At 33.9% G+C, this 25,793-nt stretch overlaps 2 long non-coding RNA genes across 2 annotated transcripts; both read right to left on the bottom strand.

Annotated features, from left to right (window-relative positions):
* Positions 1–13,848: 13,848 nt before the first annotated feature.
* LOC147513794 (uncharacterized) lies at positions 13,849–23,521 on the bottom strand. Its single transcript, XR_015217420.1, has 7 exons — positions 23,502–23,521; positions 19,379–19,447; positions 19,160–19,211; positions 16,898–17,001; positions 16,069–16,240; positions 15,248–15,336; positions 13,849–14,787 (listed from the first exon to the last, which is right to left on the bottom strand). It is a non-coding gene; the product is annotated as an uncharacterized LOC147513794 (long non-coding RNA).
* A 555-nt stretch (positions 23,522–24,076) lies between these two features.
* LOC147513793 (uncharacterized) lies at positions 24,077–25,512 on the bottom strand. The gene is made up of 3 exons (XR_015217419.1): positions 25,045–25,512; positions 24,867–24,954; positions 24,077–24,773 (listed from the first exon to the last, which is right to left on the bottom strand). It is a non-coding gene; the product is annotated as an uncharacterized LOC147513793 (long non-coding RNA).
* Positions 25,513–25,793: the final 281 nt, after the last annotated feature.

Raw genomic sequence — 25,793 nt, 5'->3', positions numbered from 1 at the left:
TGATCAATGAAACTTAGTTTTCGTGTAATGGCGCGGCTTTCATCTAAGGCAAGGTATGGGTGGTAAGTGAAAGTCTTCTATCATTTGATTTGGGGTGTGGTCTGTAGCTTGATTTGAATAGAAGTTGCGATACAAATACCCGCTTAAAACATATCTTATAAAATTTGATGGGCCCTAGGCCCAATAATACATGTAGAAGTTTCAAAACACAATAACTTCTAGATAATTGAAAAAAAAATTTCTAATTTAAGATATCCGATAAGATATATACAAAACTAAACTAAAATCCTACGAAAAGTAGTAAAACCTAATCTATTAACCTAAAAAAACCTATATATGTACAAAAAAAAAAAAAAAAACAACAATTGCACTACACATATCGAAAAACCAGGTAGCCTACTTTCTTCCTCTTTTCCATTATTTACAATTATTTTCTGACTTCATTTCATATTGATTAAGTCTTTTTTTTTTGTTATATTAAAGAGTATTGGATAAAGAACCAAGTAGCCTACTTTCTTCCTCTTCTCCATTATTTACAATTATTTTCTGACTTCATTTCATATTGATTAAGTCTTTTTTTTTTGTTATATTAAAGAGTATTGGATAAAGAACCAGGTAGCCTACTTTCTTCCTCTTCTCCATTATTTACAATTATTTTCTGACTTCATTTCATATTGATTGAGTATTTTTTTTTTTTTTTTTTTTTGGTTATATTAAAGAGTATTGGATAAAGAATTTATAAATTTTATTATATATATTGCAGATAATGGCGTATAAAAATTACAGCTTATGTAAAAAAAAAATTGCTAAAGGAAATTCTAGAAGCAGCACTTAACGTTCAACAAGATCGAAAAAAAAAATCTAATTTAAGATATCCGATAAGATATATACAAAACTAAACTAAAATCCTACGAAAAGTAGTAAAACCTAATCTATTAACCTAAAAAAACCTATATATGTACAAAAAAAAAAAAACAACAACAACAATTGCACTACACATATCGAAAAACCAGGTAGCCTACTTTCTTCCTCTTTTCCATTATTTACAATTATTTTCTGACTTCATTTCATATTGATTAAGTCTTTTTTTTTTGTTATATTAAAGAGTATTGGATAAAGAACCAAGTAGCCTACTTTCTTCCTCTTCTCCATTATTTACAATTATTTTCTGACTTCATTTCATATTGATTAAGTCTTTTTTTTTTGTTATATTAAAGAGTATTGGATAAAGAACCGGGTAGCCTACTTTTTCCTCTTCTCCATTATTTACAATTATTTTTTAGGACTTCATTTCATATTGATTGAGTATTTTTTTTTTTTTTTATATTAAAGAGTATTGGATAAAGAATTTATAAATTTTATTATATATATTGCAGATAATGGCGATAAAAATTACAGCTTATGTAAAAAAAAAAAAAATGCTAAAGGAAATTCTAGAAGCAAAGACTTAACGTTCAACAAGATCAGGTTTACAACACAAAATTAGAGAACGGACGATTCAAAAGCACTGTAACATTAAAGGTACCAAAAGACTTATTTTTTAACAATGAAGGCGTCGTAGTTAAAGAAATTGATGGAAGCACTACATATTCTATTGCAAAAGCAGAGGATTCAACAGCTTTTCACGCAATACAGTTTATAAATGATGGACGTGATATAGAAATTGAAGACTTCAATTTCAAAGAACTTATGAAGAAAATAAAAGAGGTTGAAGAGAAACAGAATCAACTCGACGTACTCATAAATATTATGCTAGATTGGTTGGTTGATGATAAACACAACAAAGATAAGATATATTGTCTCGAAGAAAAAATTAAAAAAATGAAGGACATGGAGAAAAACCAAAACAAGGACAAAAGCAACAAATAGGAAAAGAACGGTTTCATAATAAAGAAAAGAAAACCATGAGAATTAGTACTTGAATACCAAAATTTTATTATGTTGATCAAATAGTATTTTTTTATGTCGAACGCTTATTTTAAACTTTATATATGCATTAATTTCATTTATTTACTTCATTTGTAGCAAAATAATACTGTTTGGAAAGAAGAATGTAGTATGAACTTTTGAAAGAAGAATGTATAGCATTGCCAAATATGTAGACAATCGTTAAAGTGATTCTACATTCTCTATAGAACTGTGTTTCTCCGGTCCTGCCGTGTAATAAAATGATATATCTCTAGCTATGAATCCCTTTGCGGATACAACTGTAAGCAAATATTTAGTTACTTTCTTTTCGTCTCTTTCAAAATTGCTTTGGAAGTCTCTCAGCCCAAATCATGTCATAAGCAATTTGACTATAATACCTATATTACATAATTACTACTTAATTGCTAGAAAACAGGGGAAAAGAAGTCATTCCTAACTTACCAAAGGTAGCAGACCTAACTGTGGTCCAACCGTCCAACCATCAACAAAATTCTGGTTGCGTCCATTCCATCTCCAATCATCATCAGATTCCATTTCTTCTTCTTATTGGCGGAACCAATGAAAAAGTAACTCTTCAACAGGATCAACATCATATATGTTGTCATCGAGTTCAACTGATGAGGTATGCAATTGGGAATCAACAACTACTACAATTATCAGGCTGAAAACGAACCAACAATCTAACATAACTGGCAGGCGGGGCTACGTCAACACCCAAGCTCATTACATACCTTACAATCAAATATGATATATTGTACTAGCTAGCTAGAGCTAATGTATTTGAATATGGTAATGCAGTAGTGGTTAATCTGGAAACATATAGACAATTCTTTGTTCAACTGACAAAAGAAACACATGCAATCCTAAAGACTTGCAACAAAAGTTTCTAAAGAGATATTCCATTTTCAACATAAAAAAAAACTGCTCCTAACATATTCCTGGTTACTACTAAGAGAGAAAAAGGACAGGAAACATTACATTGTGATCACCATAAGCTATAAAACAATTTAACTACCCGAAACACACAAACTTGCAAAGTATCAAGACATATTACAAAGCTCGCGCACATTCTCTCTCCTCACCATATCACTCCATTTTACACCTCCAGCAATATGATTGGTTCCTAAAAAATCGGATGAAATAATAATTAGTGACACCTCCCTACATTTGTTTAATTCTCCTTCATCTATTCTCAAATTAATATCACCTCCCCAAATTCAAGCATCGTTGTAATTCTAATTCTTTGACAGGTTTTACTATAAAAAAAAATTTGACGGTTTATGATTTTAGAAATACTCCCAAAACCACCAACAACGGTTTCACTCTCCACTCTCCACTCTCCACTCTCTCAATTTTTTCTCATCTAGGTTTGTATACTATAAAATTTAAAACGGAGAAAAAGGAGAAACAACTTATATTCGAGTAAACACCTATGCTTAAACGAGCTATTTATTTTGAGATAGAAGATGCATTGGCAATCTGGCGGTCGCCCCCCCTTTCTAAAGGTTGTTTTGCAATTTGCAATAGGTCCTCGAATAATAAGCGAAGGACCTCTCAAACTAAAGCAGAGGTGAATACAATTGGAGCGGCATCGCCGAACCAAACCTCATCGTTTTGTGGCTCGATTAAGTAGTGAACTCTATCCGTAATGTGCATATGTTGTAACCGGGTTGGGAACGGAACTATCAAACGAGAAGAGGGCAAGCCAAAAGGAGTGATCAAACCTCCCGAGGTAGTAACCGGCCGGTTTTGCTTTCTCTTTGGTTTTTCAATTGTTCGCCATCCACCAAAAACCCCAAACTCTCTAAAAAAAAAAAAAAACAATCTAAATTACAATATCACGCCCAAAGTCCAAGTCTTTTTAAAGGTTATCATCTTCTTCCCAAAACCCAAATAAAATCTCGCCCTTTCTTTTTTCAGTTTTTTTTTCGATAATAATCTCTCCCCTTCTTCAAACCAAACTTCAACAGCTTTTTTTTTTAAAGAAAATATTATGTTTGATTCCGCCTCCTCAAAGTAAGTTTATTCTTCCATTTTATTAATTTGGGGCAATCCGATGTTTTCAAATCTAAATCCTTTATGGATATGAAGAAACGCTTCTATCATAGTTCTCAACCTCAGCCAGTTGCCAGATCTCGACAATTTTATTAATCCGGCCAAGCAGAATTCAATTTTCTTAAGGTATGTTCTAAATTTCTTTAAAAAAATCAGCTTTCAGTGGTTTGGTTATGATTGTGGAATTCGATATGTTGAAGATGTCGAGAAGTTGAAACTGAAAATTGTTGTTGGTGAACAACTTAGGAATTTCTCACGTTTGTTTTCTTCGTATTATGATACTAAATCTGGTAATGTGATAGTACATAAATCTGTTTTAGGTGTCTTTTGGTTCAAAGGTATATTTGAGTCACTAAATTACTTTTAGGTTACTTTTGCTTCAACAGTAAATATGACATGATAATAGTACTAGCAACTTTTTATGCATTGCATAGGTAGGACTACAAGCAGTTCAAGCAAAACTGCTCACACAGGGAAATGGGTTTGTGGTTGGAGGTGTAAGGAACGATGAGGAAAAAACTTTTACACTTTCACCGAAACAAACTTCAGACGTCAGAACTTCCTCTTTTTTTGTGTTTGAACAATTAAATCTCAGCTCACGTGGTCTTACAATGACAAATGAAAGAAATGAAATAAACCGAAAAAACAAAATTGAAAATAAGCAGAGACCAAACCAAAATAACATAGCCCATTTCAAAGCTCATAGACAAGTGTTTACAATGTGTCTTATTTTATTGATGTGTCAAAAGTCCTAATCATTGATTTACATAGAGATACATGTCCGTGTGTATTGCAATGCAAACCAACATTATCCAAATAATCAGTCACAATAGTATGTCTAAAAAGAAAGTCTGTGTAACACTACTCCATTAAAAGAACTGTTGAAAAAAAATTCCAAAAAAATATCATGTAACAAAAAATTGGAAATTGGATCAAATGCATTGAACTAACCTAAAAACTTAATTAAAACGGATGCAACTATACTTAACTTAACTCAAAAAATAATTAACGAGAAATCAGAAACTTTATATAAATGCATTGGGTTTTTTTTTAAATAAACAATGAGGCCAAAACGATTTTATGGACAACTCGATGTTTAGATGACTATACCATCACAAAACTCCAACCAATTAATGGACTATGGGCCAAAGTTTGGGCTTTCGTAAAATACATACATATTTAGAAGACTTTGGGCTTTTGACGTTGTTCGTACATTTTTTTGGCTTGATACACTATTCATACATACAAAATACACTCTAACGCTTTGTTCAAGCAATGTTACAACATATTCAGGCAACATTATGCAAAGTTGCAGACGTGTTTATAATATTTTAACTATAAATTGCACATACGTTGATAAATAGTAGCAGATAAATAATAGTTCGGTTAATACAAATTTTATCATTCCAATTCTTTGATTCTTCTTCCATCACAACTTAACGATTCAATAAGTGCAAGTTTATACATCAATAAAAAGTTCTTAATAAATAAACTCAGACCAAGGACACATTTTCATTAAAAAAATTAAACTCGACCACAATTAAATGAGTTAACAAATTTTATTATGAGCTATGCCTAAGACGCACTATAGCCCTAAGAAATGCACTATGGGCCTAAGCAATAAAATTGGACTGTATGTGTCAATTTAGTTCGTATTACAGATTACCAAATGGACTTATGACTTAAGTCCACATTTGTATACAACCCACATTTTAATATAGTTTTAAAATAACATTTTTTATACATAATAATAAAATAGAAAAAATCATATAAAAACGGCCCCCGTTCGTTGAACGGGTCAAAAAATCTAGTTACATCAAATAGGTGCTAACTAAAATAATTAATTAGCATCAACTAAGGACCGTTGTTTAATGTTAAAATAATAAGACCTGATAAATCTAGTGATCAACTGCACATTGGAAATTCGCTCCTATTCAGTTACTTTCCAAGTTAAGGCAAAGTCATTTCACTCGAGACTATTTTGTTATTGCTACAAAGAAAAGAAACAAATCTAAGAATGTAATGTTTCTAGAGTGGCAGCCTAAAAACATCATATGTTTGAAATTATATTTCTAAAAAAGGAAATGGAACAGATGTCCCAATGAAAATAACTTCTTTCCGTGTAAATAGACCGTAATAATCATAGATTGAACATTAACACACTCCATAGACTGTAAATAGCCAAATAATTTGAGAGAGTACTACTTGTCAATTAAACCTGGCAGTCAACACTAATAACAACACCACCTAGAATGTTTATTCAAACATCTGCCAATAGAATACATGGTAACCATGGTGTGCAAACAATTTGAGCAAAGCCCATAATCTAAGAGATTGTTGCAGAAGGTTGCAAACAATCTCTTACATAGAAACCTTAGCTAACGCTGAAAATTGAATGTGATGATTATTGAAGAATAGGCTCCTTGACCTGTCACAATGATGAAAAAGGAACCAATATGTATTACACAACATGCTAAAAGCACATACATATGAACATATAGAGAGCTCACTCAAGAATGACATACAGGGATTTAAAGCAAAATTCAGCTTTAGTGAATAATTTAATCAACACATAAAGATGCATAAGATGTGCGTAAGACCACAAAAGAAGGAAATAATAATATCTTTAAGGAAACTACATATTTTTGCCTAATTGTTAGGTCGATCTCAAATACCGACTAAAACTTTCATCTTGTAAATAAGTGGAAAATATTGCCACTACAGGGATTTTATGATAGTGTGTGACACATCAGTATTACAAATCCAGGACAGGAATACTTCAAAGTTCAGACCAACCAAGTAGTTGTTGGTTCTTTCATGCACAATCACACCTTATGTTAGAATCATCAATTAAGCGGAAGGAACGCCTAAATCAAACCATACAAATTAAAGTACATGTAGATCGACTATACTTTCAGTTCAATTTGGATGTCATGATTTGAAGCTAGAATGGCCCTACAGTTGGTCGTGGCCAATGGCCATCTTCCATCATATAAGTTGTCGATCTTGTATATTTTATGCTTTCTTCAGTACCAGCCTACTCCATATCCATGTCATATGAAATCATAAGTCTAAGAAACCTCAATTCATCCTAGAGCACAATAAAGATATAGTACGTATCAAAACTTGTAGAAAACTAAATATAAGAGTGTTAATAACTTGATAAATTCTTAATGTATCCAAATAATTCATGGTAACTTTTCTATCCGTTTATATTAACACACATAGAAATGGGGAGAATTAAAATGTAGAACTGATAGGGAAAGAAGGTCAAAATCTACTTAACATATCCTACTTCCATCATGTCCATGTAATCACATATTCATGTTTCATTAACTGTTTGTTTGTACTGCTCAATCAAGACCTTGTATTCTACCTGATGAGATTCATACTAAATACACATTTCAAAAGTTATCTAAGATTGCAAAAAAACAAAAAACAAAAAACAAAAAAAAACAACACTTCTAAAAAGGACAAAAATATAAACAACCATCATGTCCAGGAAGGAAAAGGGAAAGTGCTCACCTAATTAGCTTTCCCTAGCTCCTTTCCCCACCATCAGAAGTCCAAATGATTTCACCTATAAGTGACTCTTCACATGTGCTATTGTCAGACTAAGGCATGTATGATTTGAGACAATCACCCAAAAAAGCAAAATAATTCTTTGTAAGTATCTTCATCTCTACATCATCTTTCCAAAGAGAATGCAAGTGTAGTTACAAAAAAATTAAGCAATTCAAATCTTCACCAAACATCTAAATGGGATACTCTAGCACTATAAGTTACAGTAAGTATTATACCTAAACACTAAAAAAAGTTGACGTTACTGGGATAGTCAAATTCATACCTAAAAAAAAATCCTTGAACTTCAAGCTCATAGATTGATGAGCAATGAGACTCTTTAAATGATTTTCACTATGATCAGCATCTTTAATCGGCAATAAGCCTCTTTACTAAGGTGCTAGTTTATAATGTTGGATTCATAAGACCTTTTGTACACCATTTCATATATACACTACAATGGAAAATTGTTTCTATCAATTAGACATAAAAAGTACATATAGGGACATGAAGACCAACTTAAGTTTTTCATTGCGTAATATATTGTTTGTGCTTAACTGGTTTCAACATATACAAAGACTCAAACCCATTCGGCCATTCTATATATCACTATTCAAGTTGTCATATAGATCATAAAGACTAATTCATGATAAGAGCATTTTAGCATCATCATCTTTGTATATCTCTACTAGACATATTCTTAACGGTATAACGAATTCAACCAACAACTCTATCAACCTGTTTACTTGTTAAGGAATGATGGAAGAAAAAAAAAAGTTCCAAGTTGTTTGACTTATAGGAAGGTGAAGCACAAAGAGAAGGCAATAGTTGTTTTAACCACTCAATTTGAACTCCAAGAGAGTAGTTAGTGTAGACATGAACTTCTTTCTCCTCAAAGAATGCAAGATCAACTGTTGTAGCTCCAACCACTGCAAAATTTACTCCTTGTTTGAAATCTTGATTACTATATATGGTGGTATTAATGACATCCCCATAGCTTATGTTGTGTATATAAGAATTTTGACATCTAAGAAAACATTAGTAGAGCAAAAGTAGAAGCAACAGATTAAAGCAACATATGACCAAGAGCTTACTTTAATCAAATTCCAAGAGTAATAAACACGTTAGACTTGTCAAAATGTAACCATGCTGGATCAAGTTATTGATAGCCCTGTACATATTGAATGTTTATGTGATTGCAAAATCAATATAAACGGGTAATATATTAGAGGTTTCATAGTTCAAATTGGTCCAAGCATCCAAGAATTGTGTATTCTTTCTATCATGTATTCAAAGAGAAGAAAAACATGTTATGCTAAAAAATAAGCTACAACACACCATGTAAGATCTTGCAAGGCCTTTTTGCATACCTAGTAAAGAAATCGAGTCATTGCTACATGTAAACCTACAACCAATTAATATAGTAGAAATTAAAGTGTTCAAATTGAAATCCAACTACTATTAAAGAAGAGCTCTATGTAACAACATTCTTTGTCAAAGAAGTTGAGATTTCCTGAAACTCAGAAATAAATTGTTATTGTTTCTCTACTCCCATCAAAAATCAAATTTCTTTGGTATAAATTATCAAGGAAACATCTTAGGCCATCAATATTTGATCATACCATCTCTTGTCAAATGGAACTTGCCTGTGTTGTTTCCTATTTGTGGCCATCACCGGCTGAAGAAAATGAATTAAAGTCCTTCAAAGTTCTCAAAACTTAAGTATTAATGATACCTGAGACAAATATCTTTGAGATTAGAGTATTATAGACCCATTAGGAGTTTTTGTAAGGTAATTACACCAATTACCCATTATTCATAGCAATGATTTTCATTCGAGAATAAGCCCATTGCATCCTAATAATGGACAAAAGATTAAAACAAAAACCAAATAAATAATAAAAAAAAAAAAAGAACGGTAGTAACTCACGTTTGGTAGAAGGTTCAAGGAGGGAATCAATAGGGGCATTGGCGACCATGGCCATAGCAGCAGAAGGTGGCCACTCTATTGTGTTTGCTCCTCTGTTCAAGTAATTGATCATGTATACAGGAGTGCGAGAGAACATCTTTGTTCCCTACTCCATGGCTTTCCTTTTGAAAAACAGAAAGAGTGGTGACTTTTTATCTTTTAGAGAGTTTAAGGTTTTTGGGGTGGATGACGAACAATTGGAAAGCCAAAGAAAAAGCAAAACCCGGGCGTTGAATTCCTTTTTGGAAAAACTCATTGGAAAAATTGAGGATTATCCTTCCCTTGAAAAGCATGGGAGGCTTGATTGAATTACATTATTTAAAACATGTGAGTGTATTTGTTGAATTTTGGAAAAAGAAGAAGAGAGGGTTTAAGGATGGTCGTTTAGTACGAAGGTTTTTTTAGTTCGTTAGGATTTGGATGCTTGATATTCAAATGTTTGGGTTTGAACTAATGTTATTATAAGATAGATTCTTTGTAATAAGTGCTCCACTGGGGATTAATAGGTGAAAAACATATAATTGTAAAAGCAGTAGGAGATCAAATATTCGTACCTTGAGCGGAAATCCAATAAGTGCTTGTTCACTGAAGAAGATTTGAATCTGCAATTACAAATCCAATGACACAACTTCACAATTCAAAATGTGTAATTACAGATCCAATGACAAAGCTTCACAGTTCAAAATGCTAATAAAAAACCACACAAATACTAGTGAGTGCCCACATTATGACTGGTGTAAGGCCCTATTAGTTTCATGAAAAAGTTATAGTATAGCATTTGGAACTACTTCAGAATAAGGTTACATAGTATTACTACTCGTAATTAGAAGGTTGTGCTTATTGTATTGAAAATATTGTTAAAATAAATGATGTTGCGACACTTCATTCTTTGTTTTTCTTACGTCTTCCCTGTTTGGAAGATTTAAGTAATGCTTGAAGCAACACAACACAAAGAGAACTAATTAGTGTGAATGAGCGACATTCATTGTTAAATTTCTTTTAAAATGTTTTTCAAGACCAAAAAGAAACAATCTAAGCTACAAAGATGGTACTTTATATCAATAACACTGTCCAACTTAGTAAACACTAATGGAATGGGACTCTATATGGTGTCCAGCCCATTCCTATCAACTAAATGTAAGCAAATTGTTCCCCAATCCTCCTTGGCTTGATAGTTCTTCAAGTGAAAATTAGGCATAAATATAGAATACTACGCAGCACTAAATCTTAGAAAATTCAAACTAACTTTATAATGTTTTCGGGTATTTCATTTTTTCGCATATAACAAAGATTTGAGAAAAAAAAATAAAAAATAATTTATTGATAGATGAAATTGTTATTCAAGGCAATGTTGTTCCCCATTTTTTTTTCTTTAGGATTAGTTTATATGCAAATGGAAGATCAGCCCGTTGAGAGTCGCTATTTGTTTTTGAATTTTGAAGTGCGCAAGGCTGGTGAAGAAGTATGCATCATTCATATTGTGATGAACTAAATAAATGTAGCTAAGATAAGAGAAAGAGTTGTCTTTCATTTAAATGATGATTGTCCTAAATTGAATACAAACTAAACTTAAATACCTTATAATTGACCCAATCAACTCAACAAATGAGTGCCTAAAGCAAAAATGGTAGAGATGTATTCTTATATCATGAATGTCAGTACCTTCCACTCTCAACCACTCGTGGCAGACCACGTGTCCAGACTACAAACAGGTTGTGCATACGACCTAAGGTCAGGTTGTCCAAGTGACCTAGGAAACGTAACCGGTGCAAGCTAGTCAACAACATCATTAATGAGATATCATTACTTCGTAACGGAAGGAGTAAAATCAATCATCAAGACAGGGCAAAAGGGGGATCTATGCCTATAAAAGGAGGCGTCTTCTCCATTCTCAAGGAAGGCCAATTCTCCATCTTCTCAATCATCTATCTCCATCTCCCCTCTAATCAACCAATCAAAAGCTTGAACTACGTTCGACTTGATTCGAGTTCACTAAAGAACTCTATACGTAGGCAGCTCAACATAACCGAGTTCAGTCGAACAAATACTACCTCTACATTGGCGTCGTCTGCCGGTTTGTCTTTTTGAGAAAAAACATTCAAACTATTTTCTCAAGCCCACGAAACTTGGTAAAATCACCATGGAAGAACATCTCAAAGCTTGGTGTGGATTATCAATGGCAGCAAGCGAAAAGTCAACGTTCTAAGAGATAAGTCTATATTCAACTATCCTTCATTTATACTAATTTTTAATCTTTGGATCAATTTGGATAATATATGCACACTTTTATGTTGCAAGATATACTTCATACTTACATATCACTTGCAGTCGATCCAGTACCGACCTGAGGGCTGCAACTACCACCATGTCACACGTTCCTTTATGGTGAATCGGTGACAATACAGATCTAGGAATCCGGCTTATAGGTCGCTCCATACCAGGTCAACTAAGGTGTTGGTTCAACTAATCTCAAACAAAAATTTCATGCTAATCTATTGATCTATATCAATTAGGATAAGCTCACACCAGCACAACTCAACACAGAGCTATATCAAAACCTCAGCCAAAGCTCATGCAAAGACCCCTGTACCGGTCGTCCATCAGCCTTCCATCAGCCAGGTTGTCATCAGTCATGTCTTCCATAAAGTCAGGTCGTCATCAAGTCAAGTCATCCTCAGATCAGCTCATCATTTGATTAGGTCGTCCTCAGCTCAAGTTATCCTCAGCCAGGTCATCCATCAGATCAACGATCATCAGCTTAGGTCAGCCTCAGCTCAGGTCATCCTCAAGTCAGGTCATCCTCAAATTAGCTCATCCTCCTCAATTAGGTCGCCCTCGGATCGGTAGCCCTCATTAGCTCATCGGCTCGGTTGACCTCGGCCAGTCATCCTCAGATCAATTCATCCTCAAGTCAGATCATCCTTAGATCAGCTCATCCTCTGATCAGGTCGTCCTCAGCTCAGGTCATCCTCAGCCAGGTCGTCCTCAGCCCGGTCGTCCATCAGATTAGTGCATCATCAGCTCAAGTTGGCCTCAACTCAAGTTATCCTTAGATTAGCTCATCCTCAAGTTAGGTCATCTTCAGATCAGCTCATCCTCAGGTCAGGTCATCCTTAGATCAAGTCATCCTCAAGTCAAGTCAGAGCAGGTCAACAACCTGGAAGAAGTAACCAATATTCCAACTATCAGTTCAACTCGAACACAATCACTGTCAGTTCAGCTTGTACACAAGTTGTCATTAGTTCACTGGAGCTTGAATGAACATTAATATTCTAGGTCATCCCAGACTGACCACACCGCAAAGCTTGTGTTGATGATGTCAATCAATCTAAAAAAGCTTGCTTGCCATGGAGTTATACCACACACAAAAGGTTGCCAACATATCCATCATCAATTGAAATAACAAATCTAGGGGATGCAATACTTTGTCGAATCAAGAAATCAACAATTCCAAACCGAGAAGCATCTAAGTATTCCCGAATCAGATATAACAATTTAAAGCACGCAGTTCCCTCCTTGACAGTTCGCATACACTACAAACCAGTGAGTTGCTCGAATTGCAAAATGGAAGCTTACTCCCTTGCAGTTTACTGCAAGCCAATCAAGCTAGGGGGCTAGCCATAGCCATCTCCGAACTGGAACAAGTTATTGCCATCTAAACATGTCGCAATCAAGCTCCAACACTGGGGTTAAACAACTTTAACACACACACAAAGGGTTGCTTCTACTACGAACTGGGGGCTAGCTACAACCATCTCCGACATGGTCGCTCAAAGCTCCAAAACTGGGCATAGCAATATATAGTCAATTCAAGACTAATAACCATAGTGACGCCCCCAAAAGGCTAGCTACCAACCATAGTGACTCCCCCAAAAGGCTAACTATCAATAAAAATGCCCCCAAAAGGCGTACAAATCAACTTAACACCAACGCCATGGTTAAGTTTGATTCAATTGTAATTACCACTCAATGGCTAATTATCAGTCAAATCCAATCCACGGTACCCCCAAAAGGACCACAAATCAACTTAAGGCCTTTGATAGGGTTAAGCTTGATTCAACTGTAATTACCACTCAAAGGCTAATTATTAGTCAAATCCAATCCACGGTACCCCCAAAAGAACCACAAATCAACTTAAGGCCTCTGATAGGGTTAAACTTGATTCAACTGTAATTACCACTCAAAGGCTAATTATCAGTCAAATCCAATCTACGAACTACGATCTACGCATTACAAGCTATGACATACGATTTACGATCTACATACTACGAGCTACGATTTGCGCACTACGGACGTAGGACCTACCACATCAACTTACAACAAAGCTCTAAGCAACAAATGACATCCAACCTACAAACACATAAAATTCAATTCGTAACAATCTCCATTTTCAACCAAGTAAGACACGCGGTCTCTTTTATTATCTTTATTTACACCACTATTTTACAAACAGTGATATAAAGAAAGGGGGCTATGTCAGTACCCTCCACTCTCAACCACTCGTGGCAGACCACATGTCTAGACTACAAATAGGTCGTGCATATGACTTAAGGTCAGGTCATCTAAGCAACCTAGGAAATTTAACCACTGCAAACTAGTCAACAACATCATTAATGAGAGATCATTACTTCATAACGGAAGGAGTAAAAGCAATCATCAAGATAGCGCAAAAGGGGGATCTATGCCTATAAAAGGAGGCGTCTTCTCCATTCTCAAGGGAGGCCAATTATCCATCTTCTCAATCATCTATCTTCATCTCCCCTTTAATTAACCAATCAAAAGTTTGAACTACGTCCGACTTGATTCGAGTTTATTAAAGAACTTAATACGTAGGCAGCTCGACATAACCAAGTTTATTCAAACAAATACTACCTCTACAACGAATATGTAGAGTATATTTGAAAGTACATGTAAGTTAAAATCAGCAACCATCGTAGCGATAATATTCAAAATATAATTTTGAAACGCCTACAAAATCAAGATGGAATAAAGATGAATTACAAAGGAGTTGAGGGGTTAAGTGATGGAAGACACAACTGGTGTCTCTTGTAATGAAGAGTTTCCTTCAAATGATGTACAAAATTTAAGAATTGGACTTGAAAAGCTAAATTAATACATGACATACAGTGACAATAAAAAAAAATGCAACAGTAAAATAAGATGTGGAAAAAAGAAATAATAGAGTAAACAAACTCAAAGATTTCATACCAATGTTAAGGCCAAAAGATTGCTACCCTAGTATTTTGAGTAGTACAATAGTACATGAAGGTGATCTGTTACAATAGAGGTAGAAAAAAGATGAGTAGAACTTCCAATTGCAAAATAAGGAATAAGAGACTGTAATAAATAACAAAATTCATAAAGAATTTAATCATTGTCTTTTAATCCTTCTTAATTGACTGATTTATGATAACCATCATTGGAAAAATTCAAGTGTCGTAAGATACTAAGTAAGATGAATAAAACGCTCAAAAAAATTGAGCTACCTTGGTTACCCAAAAATGAAGCAAACTTTACATGTTAATATGCACTAAATATAAATTAATACAATTAAACAAATCAAATTGCAGGCAACGCTAGCTAAGTTTTCATTAAGAATATATAAGCTATCAAATAAGTTAAAAAATTACTCGCGGACTTTAATTACAGTGCCCAGTGCCCCGCTTGGGCCTCGAGAATAACTTTTCAAAATGGAAGAAACAAAAATTTTAGGTCACCAATGGGAACACTAACCTGATTTTCAGTGAATCATCAATGGAACAATATAGGAAAGTTGAAGTTAAATACCAATTTTTTTTTTTTGTCAAGAGGGAAACACTAACCTGCAAAACAAATTAAATGGGTAAGTGAAAGCGACGTGTTAGAAAAAATCAGTACTAAATTGAAAACTATACTGTCAAACAACAAATCATATATAAATACTACAACTTCAAATCACAGATCCTGGGCATTGAGATTTGAGAACGTTACCGATTCTTGAAATTACATGTAAGTCCTTAAAATATCTATATTTACACACACATTTGATTGCTGCATATTATGAAGAAGAATCAAACAAAAACATACATAACATAATTAAATTACGATGTGAGGGGGGAATCATTTTCAAGAGAGATGAATAGTGTTTATGAAATAGTGTGTTTATGTTAATGTGGAAGATGAATTGTGATCAGAAAGTTATCTATATAATAAAACTCTTGACAAACAATGACACTAAATTAAACTAATACGGACCAGTACACCAAAGCAAATTAACGAATTTAGATTCACATAGTTTGCGTAACTACCCTCAAGTCCTTACCCATCATTAATGGTTTACTGACTTTGCTCAATTTAACTTCTAATCTCAACGCTCATGGCATTCCATGCAAACTACTTACAATAAAATATATATATGCAACTTTGGAAGGCAATGTTCCATTAGATAAAGAAACTACAATTCAGCCATACCATTGAATCAGTATCCAGGTACTAGGACTTTTACAGCACAAAAATGCAAAAAGAAAGAAAGAAAAAAAATGAAAAAAAAAATACAGAAAGAGGGAGAGATTCACCTTAGAATTTTCAGGATAGTATGAATGTGTTTCTAAGTCACATTGCGTGGATTGTAATCCCCCTAACAATTGTTGCTTCACATATGGGCTATTTTGTTGAAATAAATTAGTTGCATGCACCATTGAATCTTCTGTTGTTAAGAAAAGATGGTGTGCTCTTCCAGTGTCCTAGCTAAATTTCAAGGGAAAAATTAAAAACTTCATGAAACAGAAAACCATTCAATTCATTCATATATATTTCCCTAAAGTATATGTATAGAATTGTATATGTGTAGTATTCTTTCTATTCCATCAATAAATTTTCACTTTTACATATGCAAACGTACAGTCAACAGAAAAAACACCACCTTTTATAAGAATCAATCCAGAGATAAGAAAATTGATCAAATGAAATCCAATTGATAAAAAATAAATAAACTAATAATGGTCTCCTAATTCTTCTCCTTTTAGGGTGAAAATCTAACTTACTACTTCAGCATGTGTCCATGGATCTGACAAAATATCCAACTACAATTTGCTGAAGTTTCTAACTGGTTACCTACTTATGTGTTCATCTTTCATTGGAAGCATTAACAACAACAGAAATCGCATTGAGGAGAAAGAAAATAATAAAAATAGTTGTTCAAAAATAATATTTACTATACAGAGAAAGAATCCACACAATACAAAAACAAATATGTTACATTAGGTGCTTCATTGCAAGACATCCCAATTAAAAAAAGAGTCAAATCAGAGTAAAAAACATCAATGAATAATAAATATCACTTTAAAACTAAAACATCCTCTACTACTAATGAAAAATAAATATAGCATAGAAGCTAAAAAAAACCTCTTCAGTTGTTCTTTTTCAGCTTGCTTCTGAGCAACTTCTGCAGCAGTGAATCCAAATATATCAAACAATGTCGAAATTACCAGGGATCGCCCATCCATTTCCTGAAGGTCAAAGACATAAAACATATTAAGTATACTAATTAGAATAATATATTAAACACCTGAACTACTGAACTTCTTTGACTTTCCACCTCAGCTGGTATAGAGAGTCTAGGACATCTCTTTATATAATCCAGAAAAAGAATAAATAAGTTCCTTATCGAAGAAACACCGTCCCTACCAATAAATCTAAAGACATTAAAAAAGTTGAAATGGTGGGGTTTTTTCACTCCTCCAGTGGTTGGTGGCGGTGCTATTAATGTTGATTTTTTCAATTTTGTTGTTAATGGAGAAGTTTTGGTTGTGAAGAATTAAGAATTTTTTTATTTATGGTTTTGCTCATTTGGGGTTTTCATCTCGTGGAGGTACTGTATTCATTTTTTTTTTCATTAACGTTTAGAATACGTGTTTGTTTTTTTTTTTTTTTTCGAAAACTTCTAATTTTTCATCCGATAGTTTCAAAATTGGGTGAAATTCGCATATTATGGGGAGGTGATTATAATTTGAGAATAGATGAAGGAAAATTAAACAAATGCAGGGAGGATTTTCAAATTATTATGACCTTTTTTTAGGAACCACTAATATTCCTTGGGTTGGAAAATATAACGATATGGTGATGAGAGAGAATATGTGCGAGCTTTTATATATATACTAGCAAAATGCACGTGCTCTGCACATAAACGACACACAAAACTTATTGAAGAGAATGTGAGCATAGTTATCAAGAGGAGAACTATGTCAGATTGTTACTAATTCATTTGTTATTAATTTATACATGAAATTCATAAAATCTAACAAAGTTGCACGTGTAACAAATACTGCAATTTAAAAATCATGTACATTACATTACATTCATAATACATATCATTGCTTAAATATCATTTTCTGTTTACAAATAATTTCCAATGCCGCAATCGCAGAACAATCTAAGTACATGAAAAAAAATGGGAGGAAAAAAAAGATTAATGTATATGGTCCTCAAAGTCTTTGTGACACATTTGAAATACGTGATCTGCATGTGGATGGCAAATAGATCATGTTGACAGGTATTTGTATTTGAATATAATATCGGTGTCTACATTTAATTTTTATGAAATTATGTTAGCATACTCAATCAGTTCATTAGCTTCTGAAACTGGCACGCTAAAAGAATATAGAAGCCATTAAATATCGTCATAGCATATATCTGCCCGGACATACAAAAAAATTTACATAGTGGCGAGAGATATATTCTTAGAAAAAAATTTACTTGTTAGGTTTTAAAAAATGTTAACGTTAGGTAATATTGTGTAAGTTCATAAAAAAAAATGAAATTGTCCATCATAGGTTCTAAGTTGAATTGAAGTCCCCTACTCATGAGAACAATCTAAGTACAGCAAAAAAAATGGGAGGAAAAAAAAAGATTAATGTATATGGTCATGGTAAACATAGTCACAAAAGAATAATTATTTCTTCTAAATTTGACATACTCGAAGAAAGATAGTAATTAAATATCCACCTCCATTCCATAGAAAAAAAAAATAATAATAAATAAAAGCTTCTACTAAATTAAGTTGATCTGTAAAGGGAAAAAAAATGGATTTTCCTTAACTTTGAAATCACGTGAACATGTTGTGAACCTTTTTGAAAGGGTCTTGACCATAATAATTAAAATACAAAAAAAGAATATAGAAGCCATTAAATATGAATACTAATCATTAATGTTTTTCTAATGTTCATGGTTTTACAATTTGATTCAGCATTACAAAAAAAATTGAAGTCCCCATCTTCTAAATATACATAGTAATTGCCACCTCCAAATAATAATAAATAAAAGGCAATATGCAAGGTACATCCTTGAATGAATAATTAAAATACAAAATACATGAATACTAATCATTAATGTTTTCCTAATGTTCACAATTTGATAGCATTACAAAAAAAAAAATCCCCATCTTCTAAATATACATGCTGAAATGGCAATATGCAAGGTACATCCTTGAATGAGACCCAAATCTAAATATACATGTTGAAATGGCAGTAAAAGAATGACGTACCAATCATTTTGCTAACAAATATGCTTTCTTTCAACAGTAAAAACTCAAGTAAGTAGGTAACAACAACAATTTCTTAGCGAGCTCAACTAACTACAAAGAGCACGTAGCTTAGTGGCCAATTGTACCTCGGAAGAAACTCAGTGATGATAGAGAGGTTAGGAGGACGGGTTACAGCTCCTACAAAAAGGACAACATTCAGATGGCGCAATCTGCGCATTATGCGAACTTGGCAATTGAGAACACCGGACTACTTTAGAATGTTGTAAATTGGAAAGACATGTACATATGGTCATGAATAGAAATTATGCTTTAAAGAACACATTGAGAGTCAACTTATCACTTACTTCACTTTTGAACTCGTCCAGCGCATCCCCATAAAAGTCCTGATCTAAGAACTTTTTCACAGCCACTTCCTAAGGTTCAACACCAAACAACAAAGAAAAAAAAACACAAATGAACAAATCAGTACTATTTAAGACTGTACAAAATACTAATACATAGAAACAAATTCTAGATCCAAGAAAAACTGTAAACCCATTATTGTTTTTTTCTTTTTCTTTGTTCTTTTCGACTCATCTGACTAAGACATCTTAGTCATAACTCATAACACTAAACAACAGAAGATGAGGAAAAGTTGTGATAGTATGATTAATATATAAATTTTCAGGACACTAAAACTTTCTTTGCCTGCCAAAAATGAAATTTTCATGAAATTTTCAAGAGTTCTCTGAAATTTAATTCCATGGCCATGACATAAACAACATAATCTTCTTTCATCCCAAGGATAATATGGTGCAGCAATAATTACAAAAGAATGAGTGGCCTTAAATGATGAGGGATGATTAATCTCTTTTACACTTGTAAGAATAAAATGGGCACTTTAGTCAACAGAACCAAAAGCAAGATATAATGACCTACACAACAAAACCATAGATAAAAAGGGATAAAAAAGGCAGTCCTTGTATGTAGCTCCTAAATAACCAAATTATAACACCCCGTTTATTTCTTTTATTTTTCCTAGAATAATAATAATAATAATAATAATAATATAAAAAAAAAAAAAAAAGGATAAACTTTTGTTAAAGATAGGAAACCCCGTAGGTTAAGAGATAACCCTTCCTTCCTTGTTTTTCACGGGGTTTTAAAACAAAAAGGAGTTTGCACGGAGAGTTTGGAAAACACAGAGAGTTTTACACAGAAAAATGGAGAATTTTACTGAGAGAGGAAAATGAAGTTTTTCTGGAAATCTACGGATAGCTAGCTGATAGTCGGAGCGTACTACAGGTGAGTAGATAATACATCACTTCACTGAACATGAAATTTCTTACTCTTATTACTCTTACGACCTGTTTTTGGGTTTAATGACAAAGTTATAAAGATATCAGTTTTCTGCTTTACTGCTCATTTTAAGTTTATGTTTTTGCTCACTCTGTATGTAGAGGAATTGGAGAATACATATCGTGTCCATATTGTGTTCATATGGTCGATTATACATTTGAAATTTTATGGTTTAACTACTGTTTTTCTCAGGTTCAAAGTTGTCTCGGAAAACCTGCCCCGATCCATTGAAACAAAACGAGTACATAAATTGATTATGGTTACTGTAAATGTCGTGGTCGAACTAGGTAATTATATATGCGTTTAATTTTGATTTGACTGTGAGTGTTAGTGTAGTGAGATGTGGGCTGTCGAAGCTTGGAAGAAGCTGTTAATGGCGTTGCCTGTCATGTTTAATTTGGTTTGAAATCTTGTTGTTGGGTTTTTAAATGTGTTGAATTGAGGTGGGTTATTGATGTTTGAATGGGTGCTAGAGAGGGGGCGAGTAAAGCTTTGTCAGGAACATTAATGGTCATCGGATGCGATTTGGGAAGAGTGGGGGAATCGTGATTTTGTGGTATAGATAGATTGGGTTTTTGGTAGGGAGGAAAACCGATGGTGTAATAGTGGTGTTGGATGGCCGATGGTGGCTGGTGGTGGAGGAGAGGCGCTGTGAGGAAGAAGAAGGTGAACAGTACGTGAGTTTTGTTTGGGCTTGGGCTTGGGCCGAATCAGGCAAGTGTGCTTGATTGATTTTTAGATATTCACTCATGGGCTTAAGTTTTAGTTGGGCTTGGGAAAGGTTAAAGACTATGGGTCTTAGTCTTTGGATTTTTGGGGTTAGATAAGTTTAAACTAGTTGACTGCTGTTGACTAGTCAACTCTTTGACTAGTTGACCAAGGTTGACTTTTGACTGTTTGCTAGGATTAGGTCCAGTAGGATAAGTCTAGGGTTAATAGCGTGCTTGGCTTTAGGCTAAGACCTTTCTATATATACGTGTGTACGTGTATTAACTGTTATGTGATATTTCAATCTTTTATGAGATACGACGCTATGACATTTAGACATCAATCTAATTAATAACACGTAAATAATAATACCTGAAACAAGATACTCCTTCGTTCTCTGAGATAATATATGTAATAAAATTCAATAATGCGTAAACAAATTTGCCGCACCCTTTTAGAACTCTCCACGCCTCAAGTTTTGGAAATGAGTTTTTATGACTGATGATATCATATGCTAGGTGGACATTTATTGAATGTGCCATAAATGGCCCGTTAACGTTATAAATGGGTATTCATTGACTGTGTCATGAATGACCCAGGTATTCATTGAATATGCCATAAATGACCAGATTGTTTGGACTGCTCTAGAAAGGAACTAAGGTATTCGTCTTGCGGGTTAGTTGTATTCCTTGAATGTACGGGAATGTAGGGTTGGGTATTCCTTGAATGTGGCAGGAATGACTCAGGGCATTCATTGAATATGCCATGAATGGTCCGTTAGTGAGATGATAAGTATTCCTTGAATGTAGCGGGAATGACCTAAGGTATTCATTGAATGTGCCATGAATGACCTGAGTTTTATGCCCAAAGAGACTGTGAAATATGTGTATGAAAGCCCAGAGATGGCTATGATATTGTGGTATTCGGTGGGAGAGAGGCACACAGGAATGTGTGATTTGGCAAATGTGTGGAGTGCAAATCGTGGAGTAGATACTAAAGGGTGGGTGTATAAGAAAAATAATCGATTAATTAATAATAGAAATTGATTTGATTGTACGGGTGTGCTTAGACTTACATTTGAATACTGATATGATATCTACATATGTTTATTTAGAATTCCTAACTTCCATTTGCAAGAGGGTAGGACTTAATAATATTTTGTGCAGGGATGCGGTCCTACCCTTATACAGAAGTGGATATCAGTAAGTTTTAATTCAATTACTTAGTTATTAAAACAAGTTATTATAATGAGTTAATAGAATAAAAGTCTTGCTTGGGAAGAAACTATGCCGGTTGAAATGACGGAACTACCTGTCTTCCAAGCTGAGAATGATTAAGATATGGGTACATATAAAGTGTTTGTTGGATGATTAAAGTCTGGAAATAATTTATGTTGTTAGTATACTCATACCAGTAAATTCCATTTTGCTGACCCATGTTTGCTTTGTTTTGGCAACGTGGGTGTGTTCTTGGGAACATAGGTGGAAAGTAGTGAAACCACGGTGTGTGATTGGGATTCTTGCCTGGAGCAGTCCGTTAGTTCTTTTATTATGTCCATTCTTATTGGAAGGATGTAATAACATAGTTTACATTTTCAACATAACATGATAACATGGTAATGAGGACTTTTATTCTTAGAGTTTGTTTGATGTTTTGTTTGGAGGGAAGATAGCTTAATAAAGTAATGGTAGAAAATTCTTGGGTTTATTTAATTTAAGTTGATTCTTTTATAATGTGGGTTTTCGGTTTTGGTATGTTTATATATATCCATCCCGTCATAGCCTGGGTTTTTAGATAATTGAACATAGCGATGTTTGAGATATTTATATTTCAAATATTCATTTTGTAATTGTTTAGAAATTCGGATTGTGACACAAATACTACATCATCTCCTGTTATTCTTCCTCAACAACTATTGGGTTTATCATAATAAACAACATATACAACCGTCGTTGTAGCACATAAAAGTAAAGAGATAGCACGACTCTATTAGGGTGTTTAACTTTTATCGGGCTAGGAAACAAAACCTTAATACTATAAACTGAGACTTCAACATTAAGCAATTGAATATTAAACTCTTCCCAGGTGGGGATATAGGGATAACAATGTCCAAGGAAGGATGATAAAATTATGATAGGGCTATGAAGTGCTGATCTAGTTGGGTTGTCTTCGTCAACATGCAGATTCTTGGGGATCCAGTCTCAAGTATGCACCATATTATAATGATATTTGACTAATGTAATTTTCATTTGAACGATAAAATAGGGAAATATAAATGTTCACAAGGGTGCTTATTGCATTCTTATCAAACCTAAAAAATAGATGATTGTTATACATATGTCTATGGTATGTAGACTATGTCTGAGGAGACAGGTGCTGTGTGTTTATGTGTATGTGTATGTGTGTGTGAGAGAGACTCACCATGCCATTCAAATCAGCACTATAGTCAAGCAAGATAATATTAAAAAAATGCATTTCACCATAAGTAACTACTCCAGTCTCTACCAGCCACCCCACCAGGAACCCCAACAATTAAGATGGAGAGAACTTAATATTTCTAAAAGTGAAAATAGAGAAATTCGATCACTATAATCAATGTAGAGAACTATATTAGATTGACAAAGAATAGCCAGAGGAAAGGAATGCACAACGTATACACAAACAACAAATTATAACGCAGTAGAAGCCATTACCTAGACCAATTCTTTCACCAATATAAAGGTGCTCCCATGGTATTTCCAGTTCAGCTACATCATCAAGCATTGGCTCAGGCCTACTTCTACCAAAATCAAGTGATGAGCTTTTATCTTTGGGATCCATCGCAATCAATCTGCTATCTGTAAATCTATCATGACTGAAATCTCTACGATCATGATTACCAATAGCGTTATTGCCAGACTCTTTGGTTTTATCTACAAAATTATTTTGAAATATCTCCCCGACTTCGGCTTGCGATTATTTTTATCCGGGCGTTGAATTGACATTTATTTACATCTACTTTGCCATCACCATTAGAGTGCTACCTATCATATTGTTATGTACTCAATCTTGACAACGAATTACCATAATCAGCGAAGCTCATGTCGCTAGTACATTCTCTGGAAGCACGGGATCTGTCAGACGGCTCAACAACATTAAGAATAGGATAAAGTTTTTCTGATGTGGCTGAGCTTGAAGAAGCTACTGATGTGTTATAGTCTCTATCTTCTTGGTTCTTCTTTGGAAACTGTCCATCCACATATGATAGACGGTAGGTACAACATGGTGTCATTATTATTTGAATAAAAAACCATGGCATCTTTTATCTTACCCGAACCGTACCAACATCGTAAATGGATTGCCGAACAGATTGATGCTCAGAAGCAGCGTACAGTTGAAGAAGTTGCCAGAGAGTTTGCTCAGGAATAGGAGTTTCTTCGACAGAGTGCGTTAATATCTAAGAAAGAGAAAGAGAAGATTGAGGTAATGAAGGGTGTGAGCTTTATGTATGTTTGCCCACCTGGCTACAATGCGGAAAGTGCCCTGCATAGCTTGAAGATGAGAGAAGAAGAACGGACGGAGTCTGTTATCCTCAACCCTCTACTGATGGCCACAGGGCGCCTTCATCAATGCCAGTAGAAGAAAAGAAAAAGCTCAGGCCAAAAGATGCAGACCCTCTAAACTTCTTATCAGAAGAACTAGACGCCCCATCATCTGACACTAAAAAAAGAATGGATTTCAGTTTATAAAGTTCTAAACAACTGAAACAAACAGATAGAAAAATAAATAGGTAATGCAGATAACAACCTGTTCTCGATCTCTTTGACTTGGAATTGGATTTCGCAAGACTAATGTACAAAATCGACTTCTTCTCAAGGTAAAAAACCAGTACTCCCTGCCCACAGTGACTATCACAATATTAAGAAAATGTTGACACCTATACTAATAATAATAAGCATGTGAAGTTAACACGAGTAATTATTACATTCAATGCCTGCATGGCCGCAACCGCAGATGGTTGATAAAAAAAACAGCGAAACCATTTGGCTATTATTTCTGAAACATCTGCATCCTTGCTGTTATTTCCTGTTATCATTATGCAGATGGTTGATCATCAAATGAATGTAACGACTGACCATTTTCTTGCCCACCAAAAGCGAGAAAGGTCTGCTGGAAATTATTACATTGCATCCTAATCTCCGCCACCTGGTTTTGTGACTGCTCTAAAGATTCTTCAGAATCGTACAACTTTCGTGCCATTTCACTGATACAAATACAAATTGCTTGTGGGTTTGTCGGATACCAAGAATCAAAAATAATAAATAATAAATCCAAAGATCAACAAAATTCTATTGTTTCTAAGAGAGAGCAAAAAAAGGAGATGGGAAGATGAACTGGCGTGGGAAGATGAGAGAGAGAGACGGTACTATAAGAAGAAGAGAAGAAGAAGAGAGACGGCTGGTTTCCTTGCATTTAATTTCGATATAAATGATAATAATTTGGCAATTAATATGAAGGCTAAGTCGCAAATAATTGAATAGTGGCGTGTAGTTGATTTCTGACTTGAATTTACACGTACGTCTTTAAATTACTATGTAATCTTAAGGACATAGATGGTAGTAAATTTCGAAATGATAAAATAGTCTTTCTTAAAAGCATTGAATAATTTGTTATAATATTTTATCAAGGGTATTTAGTATTAGAAAAAAAAACTGGTCAAATTTAAATGTCCAT

The sequence above is a fragment of the Coptis chinensis genome, chromosome 3, assembly GCF_015680905.1.
Source record: "Coptis chinensis isolate HL-2020 chromosome 3, ASM1568090v1, whole genome shotgun sequence".
Classification (NCBI taxonomy): Eukaryota; Viridiplantae; Streptophyta; class Magnoliopsida; order Ranunculales; family Ranunculaceae; genus Coptis; species Coptis chinensis.
Note: the sequence above shows the minus strand (reverse complement) of the source record. Positions and strands in the feature narration are given on the sequence as shown.